The sequence below is a fragment of the Dipodomys merriami genome, unplaced genomic scaffold, assembly GCF_024711535.1.
Source record: "Dipodomys merriami isolate MVZ:Mamm:240054 unplaced genomic scaffold, mDipMer1.0.p SCAF_2150, whole genome shotgun sequence".
Taxonomy (NCBI): Eukaryota; Metazoa; Chordata; class Mammalia; order Rodentia; family Heteromyidae; genus Dipodomys; species Dipodomys merriami.
This window is the reverse complement of record NW_027203550.1, coordinates 48,180-66,484: the sequence shown is the minus strand read 5'-3', so window position 1 is coordinate 66,484 and position 18,305 is coordinate 48,180. Positions and strand designations below refer to the sequence as shown.

The 18,305-nt window shown below is 39.0% G+C and overlaps 2 pseudogenes; both read right to left on the bottom strand.

Annotated features, from left to right (window-relative positions):
- Nucleotides 1-7,715: 7,715 nt before the first annotated feature.
- Nucleotides 7,716-7,961, bottom strand: LOC138834460 (short coiled-coil protein pseudogene; annotated as a pseudogene).
- Nucleotides 7,962-8,411: 450 nt separating this feature from the next.
- LOC138834461 (serine/threonine-protein phosphatase 2A catalytic subunit alpha isoform pseudogene) lies at nucleotides 8,412-9,406 on the bottom strand (annotated as a pseudogene).
- Nucleotides 9,407-18,305: the final 8,899 nt, after the last annotated feature.

Genomic DNA, 18,305 nt, shown 5'->3' with positions numbered 1-18,305 from the left:
AGGCTGAAGGAACATTGTTAGCTTATTTTTTCCAGCTTCTAGTGACCATTAGTATTTCTTTCTCTGTGGTGTCTTCTTCCATCACCAAAGCATAATCATCCCAACTCTGCTTTCATCACATTACCCCCTCTCTAATGAAATCTACCTATGCTATGGCGAATGGAAACACCTTTGTAAAACTTCTTAATCATCCATCTTTCCCAACACTCCCTTTCCCTCATTTATCTTAATTTTGGGTTATTCATTAAATTTGCCATTTAGCCCAGCAGTTTGTGTACAATGCATCTTAATCTGTGTTGTCACTTTAACATCATCACCACTTTTGACACACTCCTCTTATATTTCTCAATTCTGTGGTATATACAATTAATACTTGCCTGTATTCTACCCCTTCTCTCTTCATTCCCTCCACTTGGCCTTACCTGCCTCTCTTACTAGTACCCATTTCCTGGTCTTTATTTTGTTGGACTTTGACTTTTTAAAGAACTTTAAAGAGTTTTTTAAAAAGAATTATTTTATTTGCACTCTCTATTATAGAGTCTATCACACTTCAGTTAATTCATTTGTAACCCCTTGCTCACCCACTGCGTAACCTCTGGTTTTTAGAAAATTATAGGCACATTGTAGCTACCACAAATGAAGGAAATAATGTAACCTATATTTCTCTGTGTTTAGTTTAAGGACAGTCATGATTATAGCCATGACGGATCCATTTGAATAATCCAGTTTCAAGATTCTTAATCAAATCTTTCTTTACCATCAACACCCACAGGCACTAGGAATTAGAATGTAACTATTTCTTGAGAGACCATGGTTGAACCTACCATAATGATACAGCAAGAATTAGCTGTTTTGTGCCATCCTAAACATAGCTAGCTATGGAAAACTCTGGATTGTTATTGAAGTGTAAAATAAAGTGCTTTGCATTGTTAGAACTTTCCAAAAATTGAATGACTTCCTTGGATTTGTGAGAGGATAGTAAACTGGATTTTTTTTCCAGTCCTGGGGCATGAACTCAAGGTGTGGGCACTGTCCCTAAGCCTTTGTGTGATCAAGACTAGAACTCTACCACTTGCACTACAGTGCCACTTCTGGCCTTTTGAGTATTTTATTAGAGATAAGAGTCTCATTGACTTTTCTGCCTGGGCTGGCTTTGAACCCAAAACCTCAGATCTCAGCCTCCTGGGTAATTAGGATTACAGGCATGAGCCACTGGTACCTAGCATAAACTGGATTTTAACTATGCCATCCCAGTATAATACTTGTGACATTCCAAAGTACTAGGCAGAAACACATTTTTCAAAATGGTTCTATAAAAAATTGTAAGAATAAATTACTCTGTGTCAGAAAATCATGCAGACATGCAGGTACAGAGAACAAAGAAAGGTTTATTGCCTGCCGGGAAAGGAACCGCAAGACCTCTTCCCACAAGGGAGAAGTGAGAAGAAGCACTGGCTATTTTCTGAGGTGACCTATATTACCTAGGAGGCTTAGGAGGAGCTAGAAGGGGGTAGGAGGAGACCGTGGTGTGGATGTGTGGGCCAGGGGCTTCATCATGGCAGACTAGGATTTATGGCTGCTGTCCAAATAATAGATAGATAAGGGGTCCTGCAATTGCCTGGAACTGAAGGTCACTGTTAGGGGCTCTTGTTGCCTTATATGGTGGTAGCTGCCCCAGAGAAGTGCCATCCCAAGATAAAGGGGGTTGGAGGCTGATTATTTACTAAATGGGCCTAGTGTTGCCTAGGAAGGGAGCATGTTAAGCTGTGGAGAGGGAAAGAAGTATGCTAAGTTATAGGAAAGGAGCTCATTTCACTAAAAGAAATCATATAAAGGGACTACCTATCTAGGATGGCTTTGAACTGTCATCCTCAGATCTCAGCCTCTTAAGTAGCTAGAGTTATAATCCAGCTCATTTTTATCAAGATTGTTTTGGTTATGGAAGGTCTTTTGTGGTGCCATTTGTATATTCTATTGTTTTTTTTTTTTACTATTTCTATGAATAGTGCCACTGGAAATTTAAAAGATTGAATTGAATCTATGCATTGCTTCCTATTGTATGGACATTTTAAGCAATTTTTGTTAAGTCCATTACATAGACTCTACTTTCATTCATTTATCTTTTCTTTGAAATACTTAATGTCATAGTTTTAAATGCACAAATCCCATCCTATTAAATACCTTTTTTTGGTGCTAGTCCTGGGTTTAACTCAAGGCTTGGCCACTGTCTCCGAGTTTTTGTCAAGGTTAGCCTTCTACCACTTAAGCCATAGCTCCACTTCCAGCTTTTATTTTGTCTAATGGAGGTAACAGTCTGACAGACATCTCTAACCAGACTAGCTTCAAACTGTGAAGCCATGACACCAAGATTCTCAAATCTCTAGTTTAAATGCTATTTTTTAAAAAATAAAACTAGCTTTGATTTAAAAGAATTCAACTTAAACTTTTCAATTGATCTACACCAAGACTTTTTAAAGTTTATTGGTGCAAACCATATCAAAATTTAAAGTTTATTTGGTGTTACTACAGATTGAGGTATTGGTGCAGCTGATTTCCATGTAACTCACTCCAAACAGAGGACAATTATGGGGTAAAAAACTCAGTAATGAAAAAGATAAAATCTTACTAAGGGACAAGAAAAAAGTCTGAATAGCCTGATAAATATACTATTAATAATCAACCCAAGCAAAAACTTGTGAAAAAATTCCACTCTGTATATTACAAAAATATGCAAGGATGACAAATATGTCTGAAAAATGCTGCACGGGAATGATGCTTTAAACCAAAAGGTATTATTATAAGCCTATTAGAAGGGCCCAAATCCAGAGCATTCACTCCACCAAATGCTGAAGACATGAACAGAAACTTACTCATTTTTGGTGGAGAATGCAATTGTACAGGTACACTGGAAGTAAGGAACATAATGGCAAGGTCATATGGTGAAAATGTTTTGTCAGAAATCATGTTCCTTACTATTTACACAGAAGAGCTAGAAACTCATGTCTAAAATGAAATTACAATGTGGGCTTTCACAACAGCTTTATCCATACTTGTCTAAACTTGGAAAGAAGATGTCTTTCAGTAACTAACTGAATGAATAAGCTGTGGCACATCCAATGTAGTAATCTGTGCTAAAATATAAATGAGTATCTAGCAATGGACATGGAGGAAATTTAAGCAATCACTTGTTAAAAGAAACTAATCAGAATAGTAGAGATGTATGCACTATTTATTAAATGTATGTACAAAGGCAAAACCATGGAGACAGTAGAAAGGTCAGTAGTTACCAGGGGCAAAGAGACAGAGTGAAGCAATAAGAAAGCAGGATAAAGAGATCAATTGATTCTATCATGATAGATTCATGCTGATGTTCATTCCATGAATGTGTATAAATTTATACCAAAAGTGAACCCTGATACAAACTGTGGGGGACACTTCAGGTGATAGTGAGGTGTCATTTGTAACAATGTACTACTCAGAGGATAGTGATAGTGTGTCAGGGTATATAGGAAATCTCTGTATCTTCTACTTAATATCTTTTTGCTGTGAAATATAAAACCTCAAAAAAACTCTATTTATGAAAACTCTATTTATGAAACAACTACTCACACAAACATTTGCATGCTTTTGTTCAAAATATGTTAATGTGAAAGAATAAGTTGAGAGCCAAAACTCATTTTTAAAGTTGGTTTATCTCCAAGCGTATGGGTGTTTTATTACTATTATTATAAATGCTCTTTAATGTAGGCTTTCTCGTTTTTTATCATGGACAGTTTCGAAGTGAAATGAAAAACAGCTTCTTGACAAGCTTACAGACTTTAAAGTTGTTCAAGTGGGTGGAAGAAATGAGTGCTGCAAAGCTTTATCGACATTGATAGAATTGCTTTATTCTAAAATGACATAAATAAGCCTCTTCAAAAGGTTCATCAAATATATCATGTAAATTTCTATGTCAGTTTTTGGAAGTTGACAACTTTTGGACCTTAGGCATAAATACATTGCCCCAGTAAAACTTAAGCCAATGCTTTTACTGGCAACTTCACAGATTTCTAAAACTGTCTTCTGAGAGTTTACCATGGTACTCCTTAAGTGTGTGTGTATGTGTATACGCATGCACATGCGTGCATGTTATTTCAAACTGTAAAAGTACTTTTTTGGTGTGGTCATGGGGCTTGAACTCTGGGCTTCAGTGCTGTCCCTCAGCTCTTCAGGTCAAGGCTAGCGCTCTACCACTTGAGCCACAGTGCCACTTCTGGTTTTCTGAGTGGTTTATTGGAGATAAGAGTCTCATGGAGGGGCTGGGGGTTTAGCCCAGTGGAAGGGCGCCCGACTGGGGCGCCCAAGGCCCTGGGTTCAGTTCTCAGCCCTAGTTTAAAAAAAAAGAGTGTCATGGACTTTTCTGCCCTGGCTTTGAACAACGATCCTCAGATCTCAGCCTCCTGAGTAGTTAGGACTACAGGCCTGAGCCACCAGCACCTAGTTTTGTAAAAGTACTTTATAATGAAAGCAGTAAGGGATCTTATATTTATTATAAGTTAGATACTTCAATATCTCACTTAATCTTACGAGGTCAGAATTGTCATCTTCTTGTTATCTTCATTTTAAACATCAGCAAATTATGGTATGGATTCACATAACATTGAACATTATGTGTCAGGCACTGTTTCAATTATTTTTTGTATATTGACATAATTGCTAATTTTAGCAACATTAGAAAGATGGTGTGTCCAATTACCCCATTTTGCAGATAGAAATTGAAGAACAAACAGATCAGTGAAAGTAACAGACACTTAGGATTGGAGTCATGTGATATTTGGCTGGATTCTATGAGTGAACAAAAAGCCTGTGTAACCTAAGGAATAGCAAGTGGATATCCAGTATGGAATGGAATCAGCACAGGTGCTCTTAAATGGACAAATGAATCAAGAAAAGTTGGTATATTTAAACAATGAAACCTGTAAGTAAACACTGGATGATATCCAAGTGGCAGATTTAAGCAAATGCTCAAAGTACTCAAAATTCCTTAGAAGGCAAAGCGATAGCCCAACAAAATAAGCAACAAGAAACAGTACTTGCAAGAGGTAGTTGGGGCCAAGGAGAGAGCAGTAGACAAATGAAGAGGGGGAGAGACAAATGAAGAGGGGGAGAAATCAAGAATTCCATGTATATTCCAAACAACTAAGAAAAGGTCAGGGGGGGTGAGTGAGAATGTTGAGTACCACTGATCAAGTGAGTTGTATTCATAAATTGCTTTGTTAAATGGTAACTCATGTACAACTGGAGATAATAAAAAATGAGTTCAAGGATCAGAAAGACTTAGTTTTATTTTAGTTTATTTCTATCTACCACTTCTGTTCAGCAGATCTTTTGCTACACCTGTCTTTCTGATCCTTGAACTTTCTCAACTTTTAAGTCATTTTCTCATTTAAGTGAAACTTTGTATGTTATTGTTGTTCCCTGACTTTCAGAGTATTACGATAAAGTCAGGGAGTATTAGGGTAAAGTTAGGGAGTAACAATAAAATACAGAGTATTAGGATAAACTTTTTCACGTAAACTACAATGACACATTTGTAGCTCCACCTAGCAAGTATTTAATTCTGATTTAGGCATTTACATTAACCTCTTTTTAAGATAGAGAGTAACCTCTTAATTGTCTCTTTTCACCATAGTGCCCAGGGAAAGTTTGAAATTAACATTTGTACTGAAGTGTTCTTTGTTTCTCTCTTAAAGAGACAAAAAAGAAAATATGATATTACCATAGAAGCCTGAGTAAATAATTTAATGTAAGTTGTGAGAATTTGTATTATTATATAATAAAATGCTTAAGACCCCACCACGATGAGGTCCTAAGATGGCACTGGCTGCAATGGTTGACACAGAGAAGCCAACGTAAGAAAGATGAATTTTAGGCTCCATGTTGTGAGCAAGGAAGTTGTGGGCCTCCCTGCCAAGCTCTCTGAGGAAGATCTGCCGCTGGTGTTGGATTCGGGGGGCCTGCCCACCACTGCTTGGGTCTCCTTTACAGCAGACAACAGATGTGAAGCGTGGACAGGAAATTCACTCTTTCTGAGCTGCAAAAACTAGCTTCTGAAAAGAAAGTTGGTTACAACAGGGTACAACAAATAAACCTTGCAACCAAACCCTAGAGCTGGTATAGAATAGCATGTAGCCTATGTAAGAGAAAGCTTGGTGTTTTTCTTTTCTCTGAAACATCTTTTTCTTAAACAGCAAAAAGAAATGCAACACAATTTTAAATATTTGTAAAATTAGGTCACCAAAGGGATGCAAAATGTTTGCAGTATGACTATTACATCTTTATATAGTTAAAGTCATTCATCAAATCTTATACTAACACATAAAATTATCCCATGATTAAAGTAGTTCAAATCTAATAACCATAAGCTATATTAGTGGATCTCTTTTCCTAGTATAATATCTTGATATTACCTCTGATATTGATTCTTTACCAAATGAAATCTATGAACTACATTTTTAAAATTAAAATAATGACTAAAATTCTACAAACCAATTAGTTGAATTTATAGAAAGAATGAGATAAAAATACTGAGCTTACCAATTATACATATAAAAATCACTTATTCATGATTCTAATACTAGTACAATCATCAAAGAATTTGGTAACAGTTAATTGACTCGGTACAACAAATAAACCTTGCAACCAAATTCTAGAGCTGGTATAGCATAGTATGTGGCATATATAAGATCATTCAAACTTAACCCACTTTCATATATATATATATATATATATATATATATATATATATATATATATATATATATATTCCCCATAAGTCTGTTCTGTGACAGAGACAATACAAATCTGGAGTGAAAACATTTGGAGTAAGTTGCTACTTTTATCAATTTTTTTTACCTATTTCTATTTATTCCTCCAAGATTTTCTACTTCTAATAGATACATAACCAAAATGTTTATCTTTTCAGATACCAAGTTGCTTATTTGGTGCAAAATTAAGTTGCTTTTTTGTTTTTAAACGAATCTCAATTTGATAAATTAGTTTCAAATTAAAATCCTCTTTATAGCCCAAATCTGTTTTCAAATAATTAAACAGAAACCATCAGTCCTATCTTATTACTAACACAACTGACAAACTTTAGGAAAGGTTTTGGTTAACATCAGGACTTACACATCAGGTTACTGTTAGGTGATTACTACTCAAAGTACTTTTGCAAATGTGAAACTATCTTGACTTAGGAGAAGAGAAATAGGGAGGATGAGGCAGATGGAGGAGAGGCACACAATGGTGGTCAGATACATACATAAAGCTGTGCATTCAGTACATGATTTTGGTCACATTTCACAACATGGTTATTTTCTTGTATATCTCACTAAGTAAGCATGTAGTAAATGACATTCCTAAGCCTACATATCAACGCAAATTCAATAAGACATTCATCTTCAAGTTAAAATATATGCAATTCTAATCATAAAGTCTCTACAAGATATCTGCACATTTTCTTAGACTAACATAATACACAGACTAATGGAAGTCTCCTGTTAAGTAGTTAATTTTGCCTATATTTGACATTGTTTTCATAAACAAAGGTACTGTAACTTTTAGAATCTACCCACATTTTAAAGGGGGGAGAGAGGAAGGGAGGGTGAAGGAATGGAGTGAAGGAAAGAGAGAGAGGGAGAAAGAGAAGCAGCAAATCCGTAAATGAACTCAATCCCTTACTTTCTTTTGCTTTTTGTGTCAGTTTGGAAAACACTAGAAGCAGACATGGCGTTTTCTATATATTGTCCAAGAACTTGGTTTTCTGATTTCAGCTTCAGTTTTTCTTCCTTAACTGCATCTACTCTTGCTGAGAGATCTTCAAGTGTGTGTTGAAGTTCCAACACTTGATTAATAAGTCGTGTTTTTCCCTCTAGTTCTATCTGATTTTCCACATCAACTGCATCCATGTCAGGGTTCATCATCCTCCTGGGCACTGAACTGTACCTCACACAGAAAAATCATGATGAATGGTCGTCAGAGGGAGAGGCAGGATCCGGAGATCATGCCCTGGGCCAGGACTTCAGCACCAACTGACCAAGAAAGTTATTTGTGAAAGCCAACATGGCCACAGGAGGAGGTCCTTTTGACAAAAGTATGAACAATCAGGATTTACCCAACTGGAGCAGTGAATGTGTTGACGATCGACATAACAACATGGATTGAGGTGGCCAACAGAAGAAGGCAAATAGAATTCTTTTCATCAGAAAAGAACAAGTTTGGTGTAGGCTTGTTCAAGTTCCTGACTATATTACCAAATCCAAGACATTGTGGGCAAAAATGCAAGATCTGTTAATGTTGAGCATTTACTAATCTAATAGATCAACTTAAAGAACAAGGAAAATCATATGTGAAGTTTCTCCAAAAAATCCTTGCTAGAGAAAAATGAGGATATTCAGAAAAATGAGGAGATTCAGCTCCGAGATCTGGTTCTGTAGCTGAGAATACATCACTAAACATAGATGTGCAGTCTGAGGCTTCAGATACCATGAAAGTAGTAAATGTGGCTCACCTCTATGAGGTGCTGGATCAAACTGCAAGAAAGAATATTTGAGAATGCCATTAATGTCCATGATTGCAGCTGGTTACCATAAAGATAACAATAGAGCACTGAAAATCATTACTACATTCTGGTCATGGCACCAGTTACATCCCTCCATCACCAACTGATGAGCTTTAGACACCAATGTCAGCCCTTTCACTGGTATGATTAAATGTCTCAGAAATATCTTGCTCAAAGGTGAAACCAGCTGGAGGAGATATACCCCAAACAGTACCATCATCTGGATCAGACTTCAGCAAGTCACAGACCCTCATGGGGAAATTCCTGTAGGTGATCAAGGCTCAGATGTGATCCAGGGTATCTATGGATGCTGAGAAACCACCATGCAGTTAGAAGATCTGCCCATCCACCAATGCAGTGAGAGGAAGATTGGAAAAGTTTACAGACCTTTTTGACTAACATTTCATTTCCATATTTCCTTAAACACTCATCATAGAAACCATAAACTTGTGTGCTCTCACGATTCCCTCGAAGAATGGTGATGTGTTCATGGTAATGAAATTTAAGAGCTAGAAGCAGTATGACTGTTTCAAGTGAATAATATCCTTTGTCAATATAATCTCCCATAAACAAGTAATTTGTTTCTGGTGATTTCCCACCAATTCTAAACAGTTCCATGAGATCTTGAAATTGCTCGTGCACATCTCCACAGTGTGACTAGACATGGAAGCTCTTGTACATGGGATTCTTTTTTCAGGATTTCCTTAGCCTTCTCACAGGGACTCTTGATGTGGGACTCAGCTGCTTGCATTTATTCAGCTATTCTATCCACGGGTCCAGCACCTTGGTGAGCCACTTCATGTCCATGATGCCATGCTGGAACTGGCGGCTGCTCTGCGCTGCTCCCCCACCACCGCCTGAACACCAAGATCAGTAGAAAACCCTTGTACTTTCAGGTACATTGTAAAAAGCTTTGGTCAGCACTGCAGTAGACAATCTCTCCCACCTCTTCCCCAACACACACCTGTATAGAATCCACATTTTTCTTTGGGCTTCCTAAGGACAAGCTTGGTCTCCATCTCTACAAAAACGTTTATATTTTTTATTGTAAAGATAATGTACAGAGGTTTTGCAATTATGTAAATGAGTACATGTTCTATCAAGCATTGTTACCCCCTCCATTGTTTCCCCTACTATCCTTTCTCTCCTCCCCAAATCCTCCCTCCCCCCTCTACAACTATCCTTTCTCTCCTCCCCAAATCCTCCCTCCCCCCTCTCCACAGTTGTAACATTCCTTTTCAATATAGTGTCTTGTACATCTCATTGTTACAGTGGGTCAAATTGTATCCTTATTTCAGCATGTTGTTGGTCAAACTGTATCCTTATTTCAGCATTTTGTTATTTCCCTTCCCTTCCCTAAATTAGAAAAATATATATACAAGATCCAGGGTAGCAGAATCAAATGCAGTGAAAACAGGGAAAGAATATACAGGAAGAATATACAATGTACTATGTGATTTTTCTGTTTCTTTTATAAATACATTAAAAACTACATCGAGAAAGATAAAACCACTTGTGTCCCTATCTTGGGATTCATTTTGCTTAGCATCAGGTTATATGTTCACGTGTACGTAGCTTTTGACCTACTCTACTTGTCGTAGACATATTAGTTATTGCGGATAAGGGAAACCATGGGACATATGTTTCTTTAAATCTGGCTTACTTCACTTAATTTTTTTCCAAGTCTTTCCATTTCCAAACAAATGAAACAATGTCATTCTTTATGATGGAGGCATAGAATTCCACTGTGTACATATACCACATTTGCTTGATCCATTCATCTACTGAGGGGCATCTGGGTTGGTTCCATATCTTAGCTATGGTGAATAATGCTGCGATAAACATAGTTGGGTTGGTAGCTTTAGTATGGTCTTGTTTGTGATCATTTTGGTAAATGCCCAAAAGTGGGATTTCTCAATGTAGAGTCTTTTGAGGAACCTCTAAATTGCTTTCCAAAGTAGTTGAACAAGTTTATAATCCCACCAACAATGTAGTAGGGTTCCCTTTTGGCCACATCCCCTCCATCATCTGTTATCAGATTTCTTGATTCTAGCCATTCTAACTAGGGGGAGGTAGAATCTCAATGCTCTTTTGATTTGCATTTCTTTTATGGCTAGAGAAGTTGAACAGTTCTTCATGTGTCTATTGGCCACTCTTATTTCTTCAGAGAACTCTAAGTCTCTAGCCTACTTGTTAATCAGGATGTTGTTTGAGGATTTATTGTTGGAGGATTTAATTGTTTGAGCTCTAAGTAGTTTTTAGATAGGAGGCCCTAGTCCATTGTATGGCTAGTGAAGATCTTCTCCCAATCCATGGGCTTTCTTTTGATCTTTCTAGATATGTCCTTTGCCGTGCAGAAACTCTGCAGTTTCATGCAATACCATTTGTCCAACCTTTGATTTGTTGTGTTTTTGGGTCTTTATTAAGAAAATTTTGGCCTGTGCCAAGGAGCCCTAGATTTCTCTTATTCTTGTAATGTTTTCAGGGTGTCTGCTTTGACTTCATGCACCAGAATCAACTCCAAAATGGATCAAAGACTTCAGTGGTGTATAAAGATCTAGCCTTCTCTCTGCTCTTTTCTAGCTCTTTCTCAGCTCTTTCATTCTCTTCTTTCCCAGCTCTCATTCCCAGGCCTTTCCCAGCGATATGGAGGGCCTACATAGCCTGGTCCTAGCCAGAATGATGAATAAACCTACCCCTTACCTGAATACCAGGTGTGTGGTGCAGTTCTTATTCGGCTACCTCTTTTTAAAAAGCTGACATAAATGGTGCCATGACTCGGATAGAGGGCTTAAAGTCAGGATAGCTGGGATTACTCTATTTTTTTCCTCTTTTTTGTTTTTGTTTGTTTGTTTGTTTTTCCCTTTTTGCTCTGAGGAATACCCACAGTTCTGATGGCCTTTTGGGAACCAGTCTGTCTGCTGTGAACACAGTGCATAGATACCATTGCTGGCCTTCACAACCACGTCCACACCACCTCTCTACTCTGGTGAGTGAAACTACTCTCTATGGCTCTTTGTTGCTCAGTCTCTGTCCAGATGTGGCGCCACGCCAGACAGCTCCTATGGCTTCTAGCTGAAAGGCCGATCACCTCTGAAGCTGAGGACGCTTACCTTTGGGGGCTTGTTCATTTCTCTCTAGAGGGCTCTGGGGGAAGTTGGGACACCGCTTCTGCCTGGTCAGCTCCCTTCTCTCACCGGACTCTCCTACTTATTTAATGGGGTGCTGCGAATCACGCCTGAGCCATGAAATCCCTTTGAAATGCTTCCTGCGCTCCCGGGAGAGACAGAGAGCCTAATTTTAAGCCATTCTCAGATGTACACAGTTTTTGCTACTGCAAGGTAAATGGTCAGAAGTCTGTTTAATTTCAGGCTCTCTTTGCTCTCTATCTGCCATTCATATCCAACTTTCTATCATTTTTTTCTACAACTTTTTGGCTTGTGTCTTGAAGACTGTGAAGCAGGTTGGGTCCCGGGGACCCCCCTCTAGGTTCCCTCTCAAAGGCTAGCCAATGTTGGCTTGATCTATTTGTTCAGGGTTTCTTTGCATTTTTCAGAAATTCACCATCTTGAATTGACCATCTTGGCCATATGGTGGGTTAAGAGTTTGACCCCATCTGACCCTTAACCTTCCACCAAGCATACTAGTCCATCCAGCTATTCTAAGGTGCCTTGCTAACAAGTTGTTCTTTTCACAGGACCTGGTAACTAAGGCCCAACCATGTGATGTGCTTTGTTAGCAAAGATGTCTAAACATTGTTGTCAAAATTTTAGGATGAGTTTTGCCTTTTTTGTTTTGTGTTGTGTATTCTACTGAGTACATGGACCTAAAATACTGGGCATATCTGTGCTAAAATTCTCATCACATCTAATGAGTTTTGTCATTTCAGAATATTTTTTGGCAATTCTTGATGAAGACCAGGTAAGCTCTGCTTATTCTATTTGATCTCCTTGTTGCTTTAATTGGAAAAAATAAAGGGCTTTTGTGGCAAAGATTTCAGTTCAAAGCTAACCCTGGCTGAAAATCAAGTACCCTGTATTTGGATTCCCCCTCACAGACCACCAGAGACTACAACCAATGCAAACAGCAAAGAGTCGTTTATTGCAAGCTCAAGCTTGGTCCTCCATGCACTCGGTAACTGGTGATGCTAAGAGGCCCTGAGCATAGAATCAGCACAGTTTTTATGGTACTAAACAAACAACTTTAAGGTTAACTTTTAAAGCAAGCTAAGCTGGGCAAATATAATTGGTTGACATTTATAAAAAAATATCCTTGTTCCGTAGCTTGACCACAAATGGTTATGAGTCACACATAGTCCAACAATATACATGGCATGTTTCACCCTGAGCTCTGAAGAACCAGTTGGTTGGGCCATTATATGGTTTTAACTGAAACTCTTAGCCCTAAGTCACTCAGGGGCAATCACCTGCCTTAAGCAAATGCCACCTATGGCTCCAAGAATTGTTTGTGCATGGCTTTCTGTCTTAAATTCCTGGCATGGGGGTTAACGTGGGTCAGGAGTCAAGTCGCAGAACTGAGATGGAGTGTTAAATAAAAATGGAGTTGCCTAGCTTTTTCATTCTCTCCTCTTCTAGAGCATCAGGGACTAATCATGGTCCCTTAATTGGTACAGTCTTTTATATTTACAGTTTGGTATTGGGATCTCAGAACTAATAGATGGACTGCGCTGATCTCTTTTTACAAGGTCTGATTGTAAGTAACAAAATTAACAGTACCAAAGGCCCTTACTTTTTAAATCCTTTCTTATCCAGAAGATACCAATTTTTCCCCAACTTTTTTCCCAAGGCTTTCTTTGCTACCCTCCTCTTCTTCACAATTCCTTGAGTTTTTTTTTTTTTTAATCTCAGAACAGCCTCAAGGCACCACTGAGATGCAGAAGCTTGCTAAATTTTAAGGCTAAGAGTAGGGCTGGTCTCATTCCTTTTACTATCTGTATTGATAACACATTCAGCAGGTTATTACCATATCAGAGCCAAACTATGGTGTAACTTTAAGAGCGGATTTCCAGTCACTATGCACTGAAGTGCCTAAGGCTAGCAAGCCAGTGATATCCTTGCCCCCAATATCCACTGTGGGAATAGAGAGTGTTTCTGGATATCACCCAAAAGAATGTCTCACAAGATCTTAGTTTTAGCAACCTTCAACTAGGAAGCAATCTTAGGTGATGGAATGAGGCAGGAGTTCAGTCTACTTTTACCATGGTGTAGGTGGTTTTTGTGACAATGTAGATTTCCTCTAGGTGACTGTCAGACTATCATCGAACTTTCTCAGTGGCCCCAAGGAACTGTCACACCTTGTGCTGGGAGGCAAATTTCTACACAGACTGGTTAAGGATACATTACATAGGCTTGGCAGGCTGTGGCCCCGTTGATTTTTAAGACTGTTTAGACAATAGTCCTGAACAATTTACCAAAATAACAACTTTCTTTCTAACCAGATATTTTTGTAAATAAACAAAGAAGGCTTAGTCTTGTAACCATCTCTGACAGATGCAGTCTCCACACTTGCACACCTGTTAACACCATTATATTTTTATCTATTTTGCCTCATTTTTCCAAAACTGACTCTGGACTCTTGATCTTAACAGGAGGTTGATGGGCGAAGGTCCATCTTCTGTAACTTCTTCAAGCTGACTTCAGGGGTGTTGATCCTACCTAGCCAGGAACCTATAACCTTAGCCTATTTTACAAAGAGGTTATCAGGGTTAGATGCCATTAAAAACAATATTTTAACTTTTTTTACAACAGCACAGAACATTTCTCTGGCTACAGCAGAGTAGATTGTTTAGCACTCTGGTTTGTAAAAGCATCTTTCTGGATGACTTAGGAATGTGATCTCTAGTGACTCTAACAAAGCCTAAGTTACCTTTGCAGGCCTTCAGACAGATGTCAATAGAAACACACTCTCAGGTTTACAAACTTTTTTCTGAGCAGATGAATTTCATGTTCCTGGTGTCAGCTCAAAATTTACTGCCAATTAGAACTCTTGGCACATAAAGGGGTTGGGATTTAAACTATCCCTCACATTTTATAACATTAGCTTTTTACTATCACAGAGGACTGGCAAGTTTCTGTTCCTTACAAGGTAGATAGTTTGTAAGCATGCCTAACGTCCGTGACTATCTTCCCATGACCTCCTGGCTCTGACCAATTTTTGAAGGGCCACACACAAATGACTCTAGGATCTGACATTTCTGCCATCCAAGCAATGGCTTACTGCCTCTGGATGCTCCTCCATTGCTCTTGTCCCAGGAGTGTCTTCTCTACACTGGGGTAAATGCCTCATTGGCATTTCCCTTAGCTGGTCTCTGGACTTGATCTCGGGGCCTGAGTGTTGTCCCTCAGCTCTCTAGCTTAAGGCTAACACTCTGCCACTTTGAGTCCTAAAGCAACTTTGCTTGCTCTTTCAGCACTCTGCTGGCTCACAGGGACCTTTTTCTGCCCGGGCTGGCTTTGAACCAGTTTGCTGATCAATGAGTCTTATAAAAGGCCACTTTACTCCAATTAAAAGCAACAAGGTGGTCAACATAGAAGTACCTTTTAAGCATGCGTTTACCTGAAACTTATTAAGAGCCAGGTTACATCTGACAAACTTGTAAGTATCCTCTGTGCTTTGCTCTGGGCTTGCTGGAAACTGTTAAAAACCTATAAGAGCAAAGTGGAATAGCAATTCTTTTTGTAATCCTAATTTTTTCCTTTGTGCATTTTGTGGCAAATATAATTTTACTTTTAAACTTTATATCCAAAACTCCATTCCTAATTCTTAAAGCCTTTTATTAATCTCTTTTAATACTTTATACTTTAGTTGTCACTTGCATTTTGAAAAAAAAATCCTTTAAAATCTTGAGGCTAAGTGTCACTCATTGTCTCTTGGCTGCTTGTTTTAAAACAGATATACATTAAAATTTAAACTCAAATAAAAATTTTTCCTTAATGCAAGAATTACAGTCCCCATCACTGTATCAAAAATCTAGACTTAACACCTTTATGACTTTTAGAAACATCCTAATTTTAAAACATCATTGAAAGCAAATCACATTATACAAATAAACTTTTTAACCCTCTTTTAAAGGGCTTCTTAATTTTAATTTTAACACATCCAAGGGGCAGTTTTAGTAATACTAATCAGATCATCACATCACTCATTTTAACTATCATGTTTTCAGTGTCTTCTGCAGGGAAAAGAGAGAACAAAGATGGGCCACTCAGCCCCTTCTATGGAATGGGCATGCACCCAATTTGACTCTTGGGTTAGATGAACTGCGTTCGTGCCAGCTTGCCCTCTTTCACATGCGTGGACTTCTCCCAGGGCCTGTCATACCATGCATGACCAGCTGAACTGCACTTCTGCCTTTTCACCCCTCACCCCTACAGATTTTCCCTTTTCTTTTCTCTTGATTCTTGAATGAAATACACGGTTTTAAACAAACAAAACAGGTACAGTCTTTGACAGTGTTAAACTAACCTTTACATTTAAATTTCAATTTCAGCCAATTGTTACAGCATGCTGACAATTTTTATCTTGAACATGTTCACAAACACATTAAAAAAACACACAGATATTAAAGTGCGCAAAAATCAAAATCGGTTGTATGTACATTTTCTAAAATTTTTAAACAAAAATTTAAAACACTATTTCTTTAAACTAAGTAACTTTGTTGAGCTTCATTTTCCCAGAGCTTGCTTGTTTAGCAAGGCAATTCACCAATGGACCTTTTGAATCCCTTCTTGTTGGAGGAGGGCTGGGGGAAGGGGTCACTTGAAACTAAACTGGCCTGATTTTTTTTATCCAATTTTAGACAAAAGCACTTTACAAATTGTTACATTGTCAGGACCAGCTGAACAGTCCAAACCAGTCACACGTCTTTCTACACCCTCCCCGCCGGCAGCCTCCACAAGGAGAAAATACAGCCTGAATCTTGAAGGAAACCAAACTAGTCCATCAACCTTCCATGCCTCACAGGGAGGGGGACATAGCAGGTCTGTGGCGGAGCCCAGCCAGAGGCTGGAACTTTTATTCCCCCAGAGATGTTCAAATAAATAACTAAAACACAAATAAACACAACAACCAAGAACCCATATTTAAAACTGGTACCAATTCTAAAACAGGACAAGACAAGAACCAAAGGCTGAGTTGGGGACTAATTGGCCCCCAGCTCATCCTACCAGAACTCTGTGCTGCTCCCACTCAGCAAGCTGAATCCAGAGTCTGCTGAGTGAGCCTGCCATTCTCACTCAGACCTTCCTTACCTCAGAAAACAGAAAAGAAAACACACCGAAGTAAACAAGACAGACAAATGGCCACACAAAGAGAAAATCAGGTCTCAGTGAACGGGGCAACATCTCAAATCCACTTACCAAGGCACTCAAACCCCCTCTACTCATTCCAGAGAATTTTTCTTTTAGATTCCTGCAAACGTTGACCCAGGGAACTTCCAAGGCAGAGGAGAATTCCCAGTCATCTTGGGGCAAGGGAAAAAGTCTGTAGCGGCCATCCCCTCAGACTGACAGGTTCTCCCCCATGCTCATACCCGCCAGGCCAAGGCCGGAGTCTAAGATCTTGCTGGAGCCACCTGCAGGTGTTCAGTGGCAGTTTTTAAATGAACAAGAAAAAGAGGAGCCAAATTAAAATTACAAACACAGACAAGACAAGGACAGCATGCGTGTTGTAGACTGTCAGTCAGAAAGTGCCAGACTAGAGACGGGCCCAAAGGTCCACACTAGTGGACAGTCTACCCTGTAAACTATCAGTCAGAAAGTGCCAGACTCAAGCTTCCACACTAGTGGATAGTTTACCCCCACTGGGGATCCGGGGGACATCTCCAACCAGCCCCACAGGCTACTTTATAGTGTGTCCACCAAGGTTTCTGGCCAGCCACAAAACCCTACTTGCAAGTCAGACATGAAACACTTAACACAAAGCAGCTGCACTCTACTTCTGGCCGGCTAGACGACTCACTGATCAGGCATCTGGGTGGGCTTCTGGGGGGGAGCGTCCCGGACGAGCCCCAATCTGAAGTATCCCGTTTTTGGATGCCCCAACACAAACCACCAGAGACCACAACCAATGCAAACAGCAAAAAGTCATTTATTGCAAGCTCAAGCTTGGTCCTCCATGAACTCGGTAACCGGTGACACTAAGAGGCCCTGAGCACAGAATCAGCACGGTTTTTATAGTATTAAACAAACAACTTGAAGGAACTTTTACATAAAAAATACATGATTGGTTAACTTTTAGAACAAGCTAAGCTGGGCAAATATAATTGGTTGACATTTATAGAAAAATATCCTTGTTCCATAGCTTGACCACAAATAGTTATGAATCACACATAGTACAACAATATACATGGCATGTTTCACCCCGAGCTCTGAAGAACCGGTTGGGTGGGCCATTATATGGTTTTAACTGAAACTCTTAGCCCTATGTCACTCAGGGGCAATCACCTGCCTTAAGCAAATGCCACCTATGGCTCCAAGAATTGTTTGTGCATGGCTTTCTGCCTTAAATTCCTGGCATGGGGGTTAAAGTGGATCACGAGTCATGTCGCAGAACTGAGATAGAATGTTAAATAAAAATGGAGTTGCTTAGGTTTCTCAAAAAATCCCTAAGACTCCATCTCCAAACTAACCTGCAAGGAGCCAAGCTGGAAGCATGGCTCAAGACTCTTATCTCTAATCAGCCAAAC